The sequence below is a fragment of the Triticum dicoccoides genome, chromosome 3A (genome assembly GCF_002162155.2).
Source record: "Triticum dicoccoides isolate Atlit2015 ecotype Zavitan chromosome 3A, WEW_v2.0, whole genome shotgun sequence".
Classification (NCBI taxonomy): Eukaryota; Viridiplantae; Streptophyta; class Magnoliopsida; order Poales; family Poaceae; genus Triticum; species Triticum dicoccoides.
Genome location: NC_041384.1, coordinates 243,523,508 through 243,534,336, shown reverse-complemented (window position 1 = coordinate 243,534,336; position 10,829 = coordinate 243,523,508). Strand labels below are relative to the sequence as shown.

Below are 10,829 nucleotides of genomic sequence, written 5' to 3'. Positions count from 1 at the left end.
TCTCCCAACTACACTATATCGGAGAAGTTTACCCTTATTAAGGATTATATTGATGGGTTGCATTTTACTATTACACATGGTGATTTTGATAGATATAATATGCATGTGCTTGCTGCTCCTACTTGCAATTATTATGAGAGAGGAACTACATCTCCGCCTCTTTATGTTTCCAATATGATAAAATTGCAAGAAACTGTTTATACCAAAAAAGGCTTTCGCCCTGCTTTATAAATAAAGCAAATTGCCACAAAGCACACAAACAATGACTAGTCCACACGCACCCAAGTCTCACAAACAAGAAGAAGAAACTGTTTATACTATGCATTGGCCTTTACTATGTGTGCATGAATTGTTCTTTTATGACATGCCGATGCATAGGAAGAGAGTTAGACTTCATTGTTACATGATATATGTTACTTTGTGTTCACTACTAAATTACAAATCATTGTTAATTAAAATTGGCTTTGATATACCTTGGGATCCGGGTGGATCCATTACTTGAGCACCATATGCCTAGCTTAATGGCTTTAAAGAAAGGGCTGCCAGAGAGACAACCCGGAAGTTTTAGAGAGTCATTTATTTCTGTTGTGTGATTTTATAAGGTTTAAAAATAAAAATAATGTGCCAAGGTTTGCCTTTAGGATGTTTTAGTTTACTTGTTGGTTTGTACGGTGCAGGACAGAAACTTTGACTGTAGTGCGTGATTTTACATTTTTTACTGGAACGTCAAACGGTTCTGAAATTTTTTGCACTGTCTTTCTATACAAATTTTTATTTTTCCTAATTTTGATAGAATTTTTGGAGTACCAGAATTATGGTGAATGTTCATTTTACTACAGACTGTCCTGTTTAAGACAGATTCTGTTTTTGATGCATAGTTTGCTTGTTTTGATGAAACTATCGATTCCTATCAGTGGATTAAGCCATGGAAAAGTTATACTATAGTAGCTATAATGCAAAAACAAAATATGAATTGGTTTGCAACAGTACTTAGAGTAGTGATTTTCTTTATTATACTAACGGATCTTACCGAGTTTTCTGTTGAGTTTTGTGTGGATGAAGTGTTCGAAGATCGAGGAGGTCTCGATGTGAGAAGAAGGAAGAGAAACAAGAGCTCAATCTTGGGGATGCCCAAGGCACCCCAAGTAAATATTCAAGGAGACTCAAGCGTCTAAGCTTGGGGATGCCCCGGAAGGCATCCCATCTTTCTTCAACAAGTATCGATATGTTTTCGGATTCGTTTCGTTCATGCGATATGTGCAATCTTGAAGCATCTTTTGCATTTAGTTTTCATTTTTTTATGCACCATGCTGGTATTAGTCCTTGGTTTATTTATAGAATGCTCATTGCACTTCACTCATATCTTTTGAGTATGGTTTTATAGAATGCTTCATGTGCTTCACTTATATCATTTGAAGTTTGGATTGCCTGTTTCTCTTCACATAGAAAACCGCCATTTATAGAATGCTCTTTTGCTTCACTTACATTTGTTAGAGCGTGGGCATATCTTTTGTAGAAAGAATTAAACTCTCTTGCTTCACTTATATCTATTTAGAGAGATGACAAGAACTGGTCATTCACATGATTAGTCATAAAATCCTACATAAAACTTGTAGATCACTGAATATGATATGTTTGATTCCTTACAATAGTTTTGCGATATAAAGGTGGTGATATTAGAGTCATGCTAGTTGAGTAATTATGAAATTGAGAAATACTTGTGTTGAGGTTTGCAAGTCCCGTAGCATGCACGTATGGTGAATCATTATGTAACGAAGTTGGAGCATGAGGTATTTATTGATTGTCTTCCTTATGAGTGGCGGTCGGGGACGAGCGACGGCCTTTTCCTACCAATCTATCCCCCTAGGGGCATGCATAGTAGTACTTTGCTTCGAGGGCTAATAAACTTTTGCAATAAGAATGTGAGTTCTTTATGACTAATGTTGAGTCCATGGACTATACACACTCTCATCCTTCCATCATTGCTAGCCTCTTCGGTACCGTGCATTGCCCTTTCTCACCTCGAGAGTTGGTGCAAACTTCGCCGGTGCATCCAAACCCCGTGATACGATACGCTCTATCACACATAAGCCTCCTTATATCTTCCTGAAAACAGCCACCATACCTACATATTATGGCATTTTCATAGCCATTCCGAGATATATTGCCATGCAACTTCCATCATCATCATATACATGACTTAAGCATTTATTGTCATATTGCTTTGCATGATCGTAAGATAGCTAGCATGATGTTTTCATGGCTTGTCCGTTTTTTGATGTCATTGCTACCTAGATCATTGCACATCCCGGTACACGGCCGGAGGCATTCATATAGAGTCATATCTTTGTTCTAGCATCGAGTTGTAATATTGAGTTGTAAGTAAATAAAAGTGTGATGATCATCATTATTAGAGCATTGTCCCAGTGAGGAAAGGATGATGGAGACTATGATTCCCCCACAAGTCTGGATGAGACTCCGAACGAAAATATAAAAAAAGGAAAAAAGAAAAAAAAGAGAAAGGCCAAAAAAAGAGGAAGGACGAAAAAAAACAAAAAACAAAAAACAAAAAAAATGAGAGAAATAGAGAGAAGGGGCAATGTTACTATCCTTTTACCACACTTGTGCTTCAAAGTAGCACCACGTTCTTCGTATAGAGAGTCTCTTGAGTTATCACTTTTATATACTAGTGGGTATTTTCATTATAGAACATGGCTTGTATATTCCGATGATGGGCTTCCTCAAATGCCCGAAGTCTTCATGAGCAAGCAAGTTGGATGCACACCCACTTAGTTTCCAGTTTGAGCTTTCATACACTTATAGCTCTTAGTGCATCCGTTGCATGGCAATCCCTGCTCCTCGCATTGACATCAATTCATGGGCATGTCCATAGCCCGTTGATTAGCCACGTCGATGTGAGACTTTCTTCCTTTTGGTCTTCTCCACACAACCTCCATCATCATATTCTATTCCACCCATAGTGCTATGTCCATGGCTTGCGCTCACGTATTGCATGAAGGTTGAAAAAGCTGAAGCACGTTAAAAAGTATGAACCAATTGCTCTGCTTATCATCGGGGTTGTGCATGATTTAAATGCTTTGTGTGGTGAAGATGGAGCATAGCCAAACTATATGATTTTGTAGGGATGAGCTTTCTTCGGCCATGTTATTTTGATAAGACATAATTTCTTGGTTAGTATGCTTGAAGTATTATTGTCTTAATGTCAAATGATAGACTGTTGCTTTGAATCACTCGTGTCTTAATATTCATGCCATGATTAGATTATGTGATCAAGATTATGCTAGGTAGCATTACACATAAAAAATTATCTTTTTTATCATTTACCTACTCGAGGACGAGCAGGAATTAAGCTTGGGGATGCTGATACGTCTCCGTTGTATCTATAATTTTTGATTGTTCCATGCCAATATTATACAACTTTCATATACTTTTGGCAACTTTTTATACTATTTTTGGGACTAAAATATTGATCCAGTGCCCAGTGCCAGTTCCTGTTTGTTGCATGTTTTTGTTTTGTAGTAAATCCATATCAAACGGAGTCCAAATGGGATAAAAACTTTCGAAGATTTTTTTGGAATATATGTGATTTTTGGGAAGAAAAATCAACGCAGACGATGCCCGAGGGGCCACGAGGCAGGGGGCGTGCCCTGGGCCCTCGTGGCCACCTCGTAAGGCGGCTGATGCCTTCTTTCGCCGCAAGAAAGCAAATATCTGGATAGAGATCGTGTTAAAATTTCAGCCCAGTCGGAGTTACGGATCTCCGGGAATATAAGAAACGGTAAAAGGACAGAATGTGAGAACGCAGAAACAGAGAGAGACAGAGAGACATGTCCAATCTCGGAGGGGCTCTCGCCCCTCCCATGCCATGGAGGCCATGGACCAGAGGGGAAACCCTTCTCCCATCTAGGGAGAAGGTCAAGGAAGAAGAAGAAGGAGGGGGGCTCTCTCCCCCTCGCTTCCGGTGGCGCACCGGAACGCCGCCGGGGGCCATCATTATCACCACGATCTTCACCAACACCTCCGCCATCTTCACCAACATCTCCTTCACCTTCCCCCATCTAGCTACAACGGTCCACTCCCCTGCAACACACTGTACCCTCTACTTGAACATGGTGCTTTATGCTTCATATTATTATCCAATGATGTGTTCCCATCCTACGATGTCTGAGTAGATTTTCTTTGTCCTATTGGTGGTTGATGAATTGTTATGATTGATTTAATTTGCTTGTGGTTATGTTGTTGTCCTTTGGTGCCCATCATATGAGCGCACGCCTGGATCACACCATAGAGTTAGTTGTATGTTGATAGGACTATGTATTGGAGGGCAAGAGTGACAGAAACTTCGACCTAGCATAGAAATTGATGTATACGGGATTGAAGGGGGACCAATATATCTTAATGTTATGGTTAGTTTTACTTTAATGAATGTTAGTAGTTGCGGATGCTTGTTAATAGTTCCAATCATAAGTGCATAGAATTCCAAGTCAGTGATGACATGCTAACAGTGGCCTTTCCCGCATAAAACTTGCTATCGGTCTAGTAACATAGTCAATTGCTTAGGGACAATTTCACAACTCCTACCACCACTTTTCCACACTCGCTATACTAAATTTATTGCTTCTTTATCTAAACAACCCCTAACTTTTATTTACGTGCTCTTTATATTCTTGTAAACCTATCCAAAAACACCTACAAAGTACTTCTAGTTTTATACTTGTTCTAGGTAAAGCGAATGTCAAGCGTGCGTAGAGTTGTATCGGTGGTCGATAGAACTTGAGGGAATATTTGTTCTATCTTTAGCTCCTCATTGGGTTCGACACTCTTACTTATCGAAAGAGGTTACAATTGATCCCCTATACTTGTGGGTTATCAAAGGCCATGGCAAACCATTGGGGGGCTCATCCAAACGGCGTGCAACAAATTACATGTGATCGTCGGAGAGGTCGCGGTTGGCCCGGAGAGCGGCGCCAGCATCGAGGGTCAGGTATGTCGCCGGTCTCTCGCTCATTTTCGCCGCATGTGTGTGTCGTCGACGCTTGTTCCTCGGCGCAAATGGTTCGGATGTTCGCCATGTTTCAGCAAGACAGCAACACCGACCAAGATTTCAAGTACCTCCACGTGTTCTCCCAGATCGAGAAGTGCGAGAAGTGGGCGGAAGTCCGGCACACCCTCGTCAAGGCCAAGGAGACCTACAAGCCGGACACGTCGATGCCGGGCACCCCGACGGCAACAAACGGGCCAAGGCGGCGAAACATGCCGAGCCGGCTACCGCGCGTCTGCAAGAGTCCATCAAGCATTGCATCGCCGACGCCAACACCCGGGCCGCCCAGAGAGAAGAGAAAACCGAGGCGCGATGGTCGGCGTTGATGACGAACATCGCAGTCAAGCTCAACCTGCTTCGGACCAACGTCGCCGCGAAGAAGAGGAACGCCGACCTAGATTTCCTGATTGGGGGGGGGCATGTGGGCGATGGACGAGCAGGTCAAGGCGTGGTACATGGCGGAGCGTAGCCTAATCCTGAACCAGATGCCATCGACGGCGACGCCAACTCCCACGCCGACCCCAACGCCGCCGCCAAGCCCGAGCGATGATGCCTCCACGACGCCCAACACTGAAGCCGCGTCGACGTCGACCAGCCCTCGCACGCCGACTCCTCCGCCGCCGGAGGCCGCCGCCGCCGTTTGATACATTCCCTATGCGTCTTTTTTTGCACGCCGAACTTTTTATTGATCGCCGAACTGTGGTAAGGTGATCAGCGATCGTCGGGACCTTTGTGGCGTTGATCGCCGGACTTCTGGCGTTGATCGCCGGACTTGTGGCGTTTTTTGAGTAACGGGAATAGACCAAGTTTGAATTTACCATGCCTCGAGGATGGCACCTAGGGGCGTGGCTGGAACCTAGATCGCCCTCAGAACCTAAAAATCGCCGGGCGAGCGCCCGAAATAGCGCCGGCTTATACGCTCGGGGGCAAACGAGTGGTGTTGCTCTAAACATGTAGAGATGAGAGACGGCCTGATCTGAATGAGAATCTGTTGGCCTTTTGGACCCGCAGACCGAGACACGGCAAGATAGAGCAAAAGCGAAAGCAACGGCGAGCACGGAACAGAAAATCGCTAGTAGTACTACTAGGAAAAGCGGCAGCACACTTTCGGGGCGTAGGGGAAAGTCGCAACAACCAGCTTTCCGCTCCGTGCCCACATGTTCTGCTCTTGCTCTCCTCTCCTCTCATCACGCCGGAGCGGAGTGGCCCGCCGCACAGTCTCCGCCTCCGCTACGTGAGCACGGCTGTGTGTCTACCTCTGTATGGCTGCCGGACTCACATGCAGGGCATCGTGGGCCCGGTTTGGGGGCCGGGACGGACTGCTTCACCACCACCGCCACAAATGGAAACAATTGCCAACTTGTTTACTGCATCAATGCAAGTTACGACCTGGAAAACACAGAGTGAAATGTTGATCGGCTCAGAAACATGAACGAATGTGTCGGCACACCGCTAATCACTCCATATACTGTACTGTAGTACCAAATTATATGGGCTATGGTTATTTTTTTTGCATGGAATTTTAAAAAAAATCGGGTTTTACATAGAGCTTATAGAAAATAGTCAAACATTTAGAATTGAATTGTACTAGCATCCACGGTTCTGCAACATTTTTTTCTTCGAAAACGGAGTCCTTGTTTTAAGTTTGACGAATTGCTGAAACTAAAGACCTAAGGACATTGTGCGGTTATTCACACAAAAAATTACATTATGTGGTAAATAATCACATCGCATTCTAGCCCTAGCAAACGGCAACCACTACGAAACGGAAAAAGCTACACTACATAAAAAAACACATGGGTTGTGGTGGCGAGTGGTAACGTGTAGTATCTGAGTCGTTACCAGGCGGGCAAAAAGGCAGAGATGATCAAGAAACGAGTGGCTATCAGGTGTTCACCGAGGAAACCAAAGTTAAAGATACTCTCACAGCTCACCAAGGAAGAAAAAGGACCATGCACCGGAACAACAGGCAAAGGCATACGTGTGCGGTGCTCTTTACATTTGCCAAGAACCTGTTTTCAACGGAGCAAGTTAGGCCAACTCCAGCACTAGGGCCGGTCCTGATATTTCAGGGACCCGGATGAAACTAAATTCGAAGGCCCTTAAAAGATGAGTGTGTGTATATATATATGTAATTTTATCAATAAACGCTTGTGAATCCAAAATACATTCACATCAAATATTATACTTATAAGTATCACCTTAATTTCATACGTTCTCGTATTACCTTACACAATGTGGCCGCCTAGGCGTCAAACATGTGAAACCTTGGAGTCAAATGACACCGCACATAGGCACAATAATTCCGGAGCTTGGAGATCAAGCGTCACACATAGGCCTGATCACGGTCATAGGGGGTGAATCAAGAGATCTGCTTTTTGAAAAAGCAAACGTAAAGATTTCTCACAAAAATATACCAAGATTTGATATTCATATCAATAATGATTGTGTTGCAAGTGCACCTGCATTTCTGTACGAGAAAAAGTCCAACAATACACACTTTCTTCACACCTGCATAATGGTAACAAAATTAAGTAAACTGTTCACCCAGCACTCCCAGTTGTGATACTTCTAAAGCAAATTAAGTTCAAATAAGATATAACTGCCTCCTGCCTCGCTCCTTTTTCAGGTTTTACTATTACTCTGCGTAATCCTTCCCTAAAATTTCACATATATAACATCAGGTTCACCAGACAGGAGAGCAAACAAGACGTTGAGCTTTTTCATCACATACCGATTATGTATTACATGGGCAACACATAACTGATTAGATTAAGATGTAGGTATGCGAAACTGGGGATGTGACGATGAGATGAGAATTGGGAAGGAAGGATATGATCGAAGCATACAGTATTGGGGCTGAAGCAGAAGAACTTGCATGAATTGGTCGACGTACTCGTCCAAAGTACACCATCGCTACGACGACGCTCGTCGGAAGCTAGAGTTTCGTCGCGGTGCGTTGTGGTCTCATCTGATCTGGGGGTTTGCGTGGAGGAGTCGGCTACAAGTGTTCGCTAGAATCACACGATCTGGAGGGCGTACGCGTCGCCTGTCGTTGCGGAAAGGCCCGGTACGGTAGAGGGCAAAATTTTGTGTTTTGACCCTTTTCTTGTCTTATTTCAGGATCTGACCCACATTTTTTTTAAATTTGACCATTTTGCCTACCGCCAGGGACATTGGCGGTAGGTCCCCACAACCTACCGCCATCGACCATGGCGGTAGGTATTGAGACGGCGACAAACGGCCGCCAGCTTGGGTTGACGTGGAAAAGGACCCTACCGCCAGACCACCTGGAGTTAGGATTCGAACACCTACCACCAGTGACCCTGACGGTAGGGTACTGGGTGGGATAAGGTTGGGAGGGGCTGGTGTGTGGGCCCCACCAGCACTCTTCTTCCCCACTCTTCTTTTTCCCGTGGTAATCTCCTCCCCTCTCTATTTCCCCACCCAAACACCCCCTAGATCCACTCCATTTGCTTGAGGTTTCACCGGTGGATCCGGAGCATTTTCATCCCCCAAGGTACCTCTCCCACTTCCCCTCATTTTGATTGGTTGAATTCTTGGTTTTGTGTGCTTTAGCTCAATTTATTGCAAACCCTAGGTGTTGATTTTGTTGTGTGCATTTATGGCACATTTATGATGCATTCATGGCTATCTTTGTGCTTGTGCTTGCCTAGGGTTAGTGGTTATAGTGGTAATGTGAGGGGATAGTGTTAGGGTTAGTGTTAGTGTTAGTGTTAGGGGTTAGGGTTAGGATTATAGTTATGGTTAGGGTTATGGTTAAGGTTAAGGTGAAATTTCTATGAATAGAAGTTATTTGTCCAATGTGTGCATAAATTATGTTATTGGTCTATTTGAATTGGTTGGATGACATATACGGATGACTTTATTGTTTCCATTTTTCTTAGATGCATAAGCTCGTAAATGTTCATTATTTGGACAAGACGACATTTATGCTTGGAATTGATGATGAAAGGGAAGAGGCTATGATTTTTGACACAAGTCCAAGCTTTGATGATCTTGTAGTTAAAGTGAGAAGCGTCTTACATTGGAATGACCCAAATTTCGAGGTTAAGCTTATTGGGAGGTATGACGTTGGATTGGGAGTAAAGTCCCGATTAAAGAGTATGCCCAGCACCTCCCAATTGCATTGGAATGTGCACAAGGACAAAGTAGACGCATCACAAGACAAGTCTCTTGAGGTATTTGCCACAAAGGTTGATCCTCCTCCTCCCTTGCAAATTGATTTGAACCGCAATGTATCCTCCCCAATACATGATGATAGTGCCGAGGTGTATATCCCCAATTGTTCTAGCCAACCACCAAGTAGCCAACCCAATGAAGATCATATCAATGCTAGCGCCATAGTACTCCGAGTTGATGCTATTCCTCTTGGTCAAGAAGATGCTAGTGGTCATGTTGATGATGATGCTATTGTTGCTCAAGAGGATGCTTACGTGGAGAATGAAGAGATTCATTACAATCCCATTGGTAACTTGGATGTCATTGTGCGACAACAATACATGGACTGTACCCTCCCTTATATCCGTATGTGTGGGTATGACTCAGATGACGATCGTCCGGAGGAAGAATTGGATGAGGATGGTTGACGGCGCAAGAAAATCAAATCTACAAGAAGGTGACCAGCAAGGAAAGAGGGCCATCGTTGTTTAGGGATGTGAGTCTTGCAAACAAGGCCGTTGTTGAAGGTGGGATGAGATTGGGGTTGTTTGAGCCAACACCGTGCCCCAAGGTCGGTGATCCTCGGCCACAAAATGAGGATGAGACTATTCATCTAAAGAAAGGCATCAAGTTTGGTTCTTTGGTGGAGTTCAAGATATGGTTGTGTGACTACGCCATTAGGAACCATAGGCCATTTGTTGTTGGTCATTCCAATCAGAATGTTCGGTACATAGTCATATGTGACCAAGAAGGTTGCTGTTGGAGGGTCAGTGGTAGAAAAATCAAAGAAACCGGGCAATGGGTGTTGAAGAGTTGTGTTGCCACTCACACGTGCGTACCCCCGAACAAGGCTGACTGTCGTGGGAAACCACGACCACCTATGGGACTGGAGGGCCCCTTGCTGGTTCGGCAGGGGGGATGTTGCATTGCACAAAGAGCAGACTAGCGTGGGGTAGCACGACAGAGATCACACATGCAATTTACCCAGGTTCGGGCCGCCGTGAGGCGTAAAACCCTATTCCTGCTTTGGTGGATTGATGGTGGAAGAGTGGTGGTAGAGCGTAGTACACTTGCCTGGCAAGGGAGGCAGTGGCTACGCGCGTATGGGTGTGTGAGTTATCCAACCTTCTAACACTTTCTACGGTTGCTATGGGCCTCCTTTTATAGATTAAGGGGCTACCACAATGGCAAAGTAGTCATTATGCACTGATAAGATAGCAAACAATGCTATCATACCTAACTTTGCAGGCTGATAGGGCGCATTAAATGCGCCGCTCAATGTCACGTCATTGGGTGTCCAGCAAGCCTTGTTGGGCTATCCTGCCAGCTCCACGCCTGCTTGCTTGACACGTCGCAGGACGGGTGTCATCTGTAGGCATCTCCTGTAGAAAGAGGTCGCCATGTGGCGAATGGCTGCCACTTAGTCACTTTGCGGCTTGACACCGCACTAATTGACAACGTGGGTCCTGGCGGAGTGGTTAGGTGAGGTGGTTTTGCCTTCACGAGTCCCGGCAGGACCTGCTGGGGCATCTAGGTTATCTTCTTCTGGGGGTGGCCCCGTCCTTGCAGAGCTCCCCTGCCAGGC

The 10,829-nt window shown here is 44.6% G+C and overlaps 1 long non-coding RNA gene across 1 annotated transcript; it reads right to left on the bottom strand.

Moving 5' to 3' along the window:
• Nucleotides 1–7,285: 7,285 nt before the first annotated feature.
• LOC119271518 lies at nucleotides 7,286–8,051 on the bottom strand. The gene is made up of 3 exons (XR_005134573.1): nucleotides 7,912–8,051; nucleotides 7,525–7,573; nucleotides 7,286–7,433 (listed from the first exon to the last, which is right to left on the bottom strand). It is a non-coding gene; the product is annotated as an uncharacterized LOC119271518 (long non-coding RNA).
• Between the last annotated feature and the right edge of the window lie 2,778 nt (nucleotides 8,052–10,829).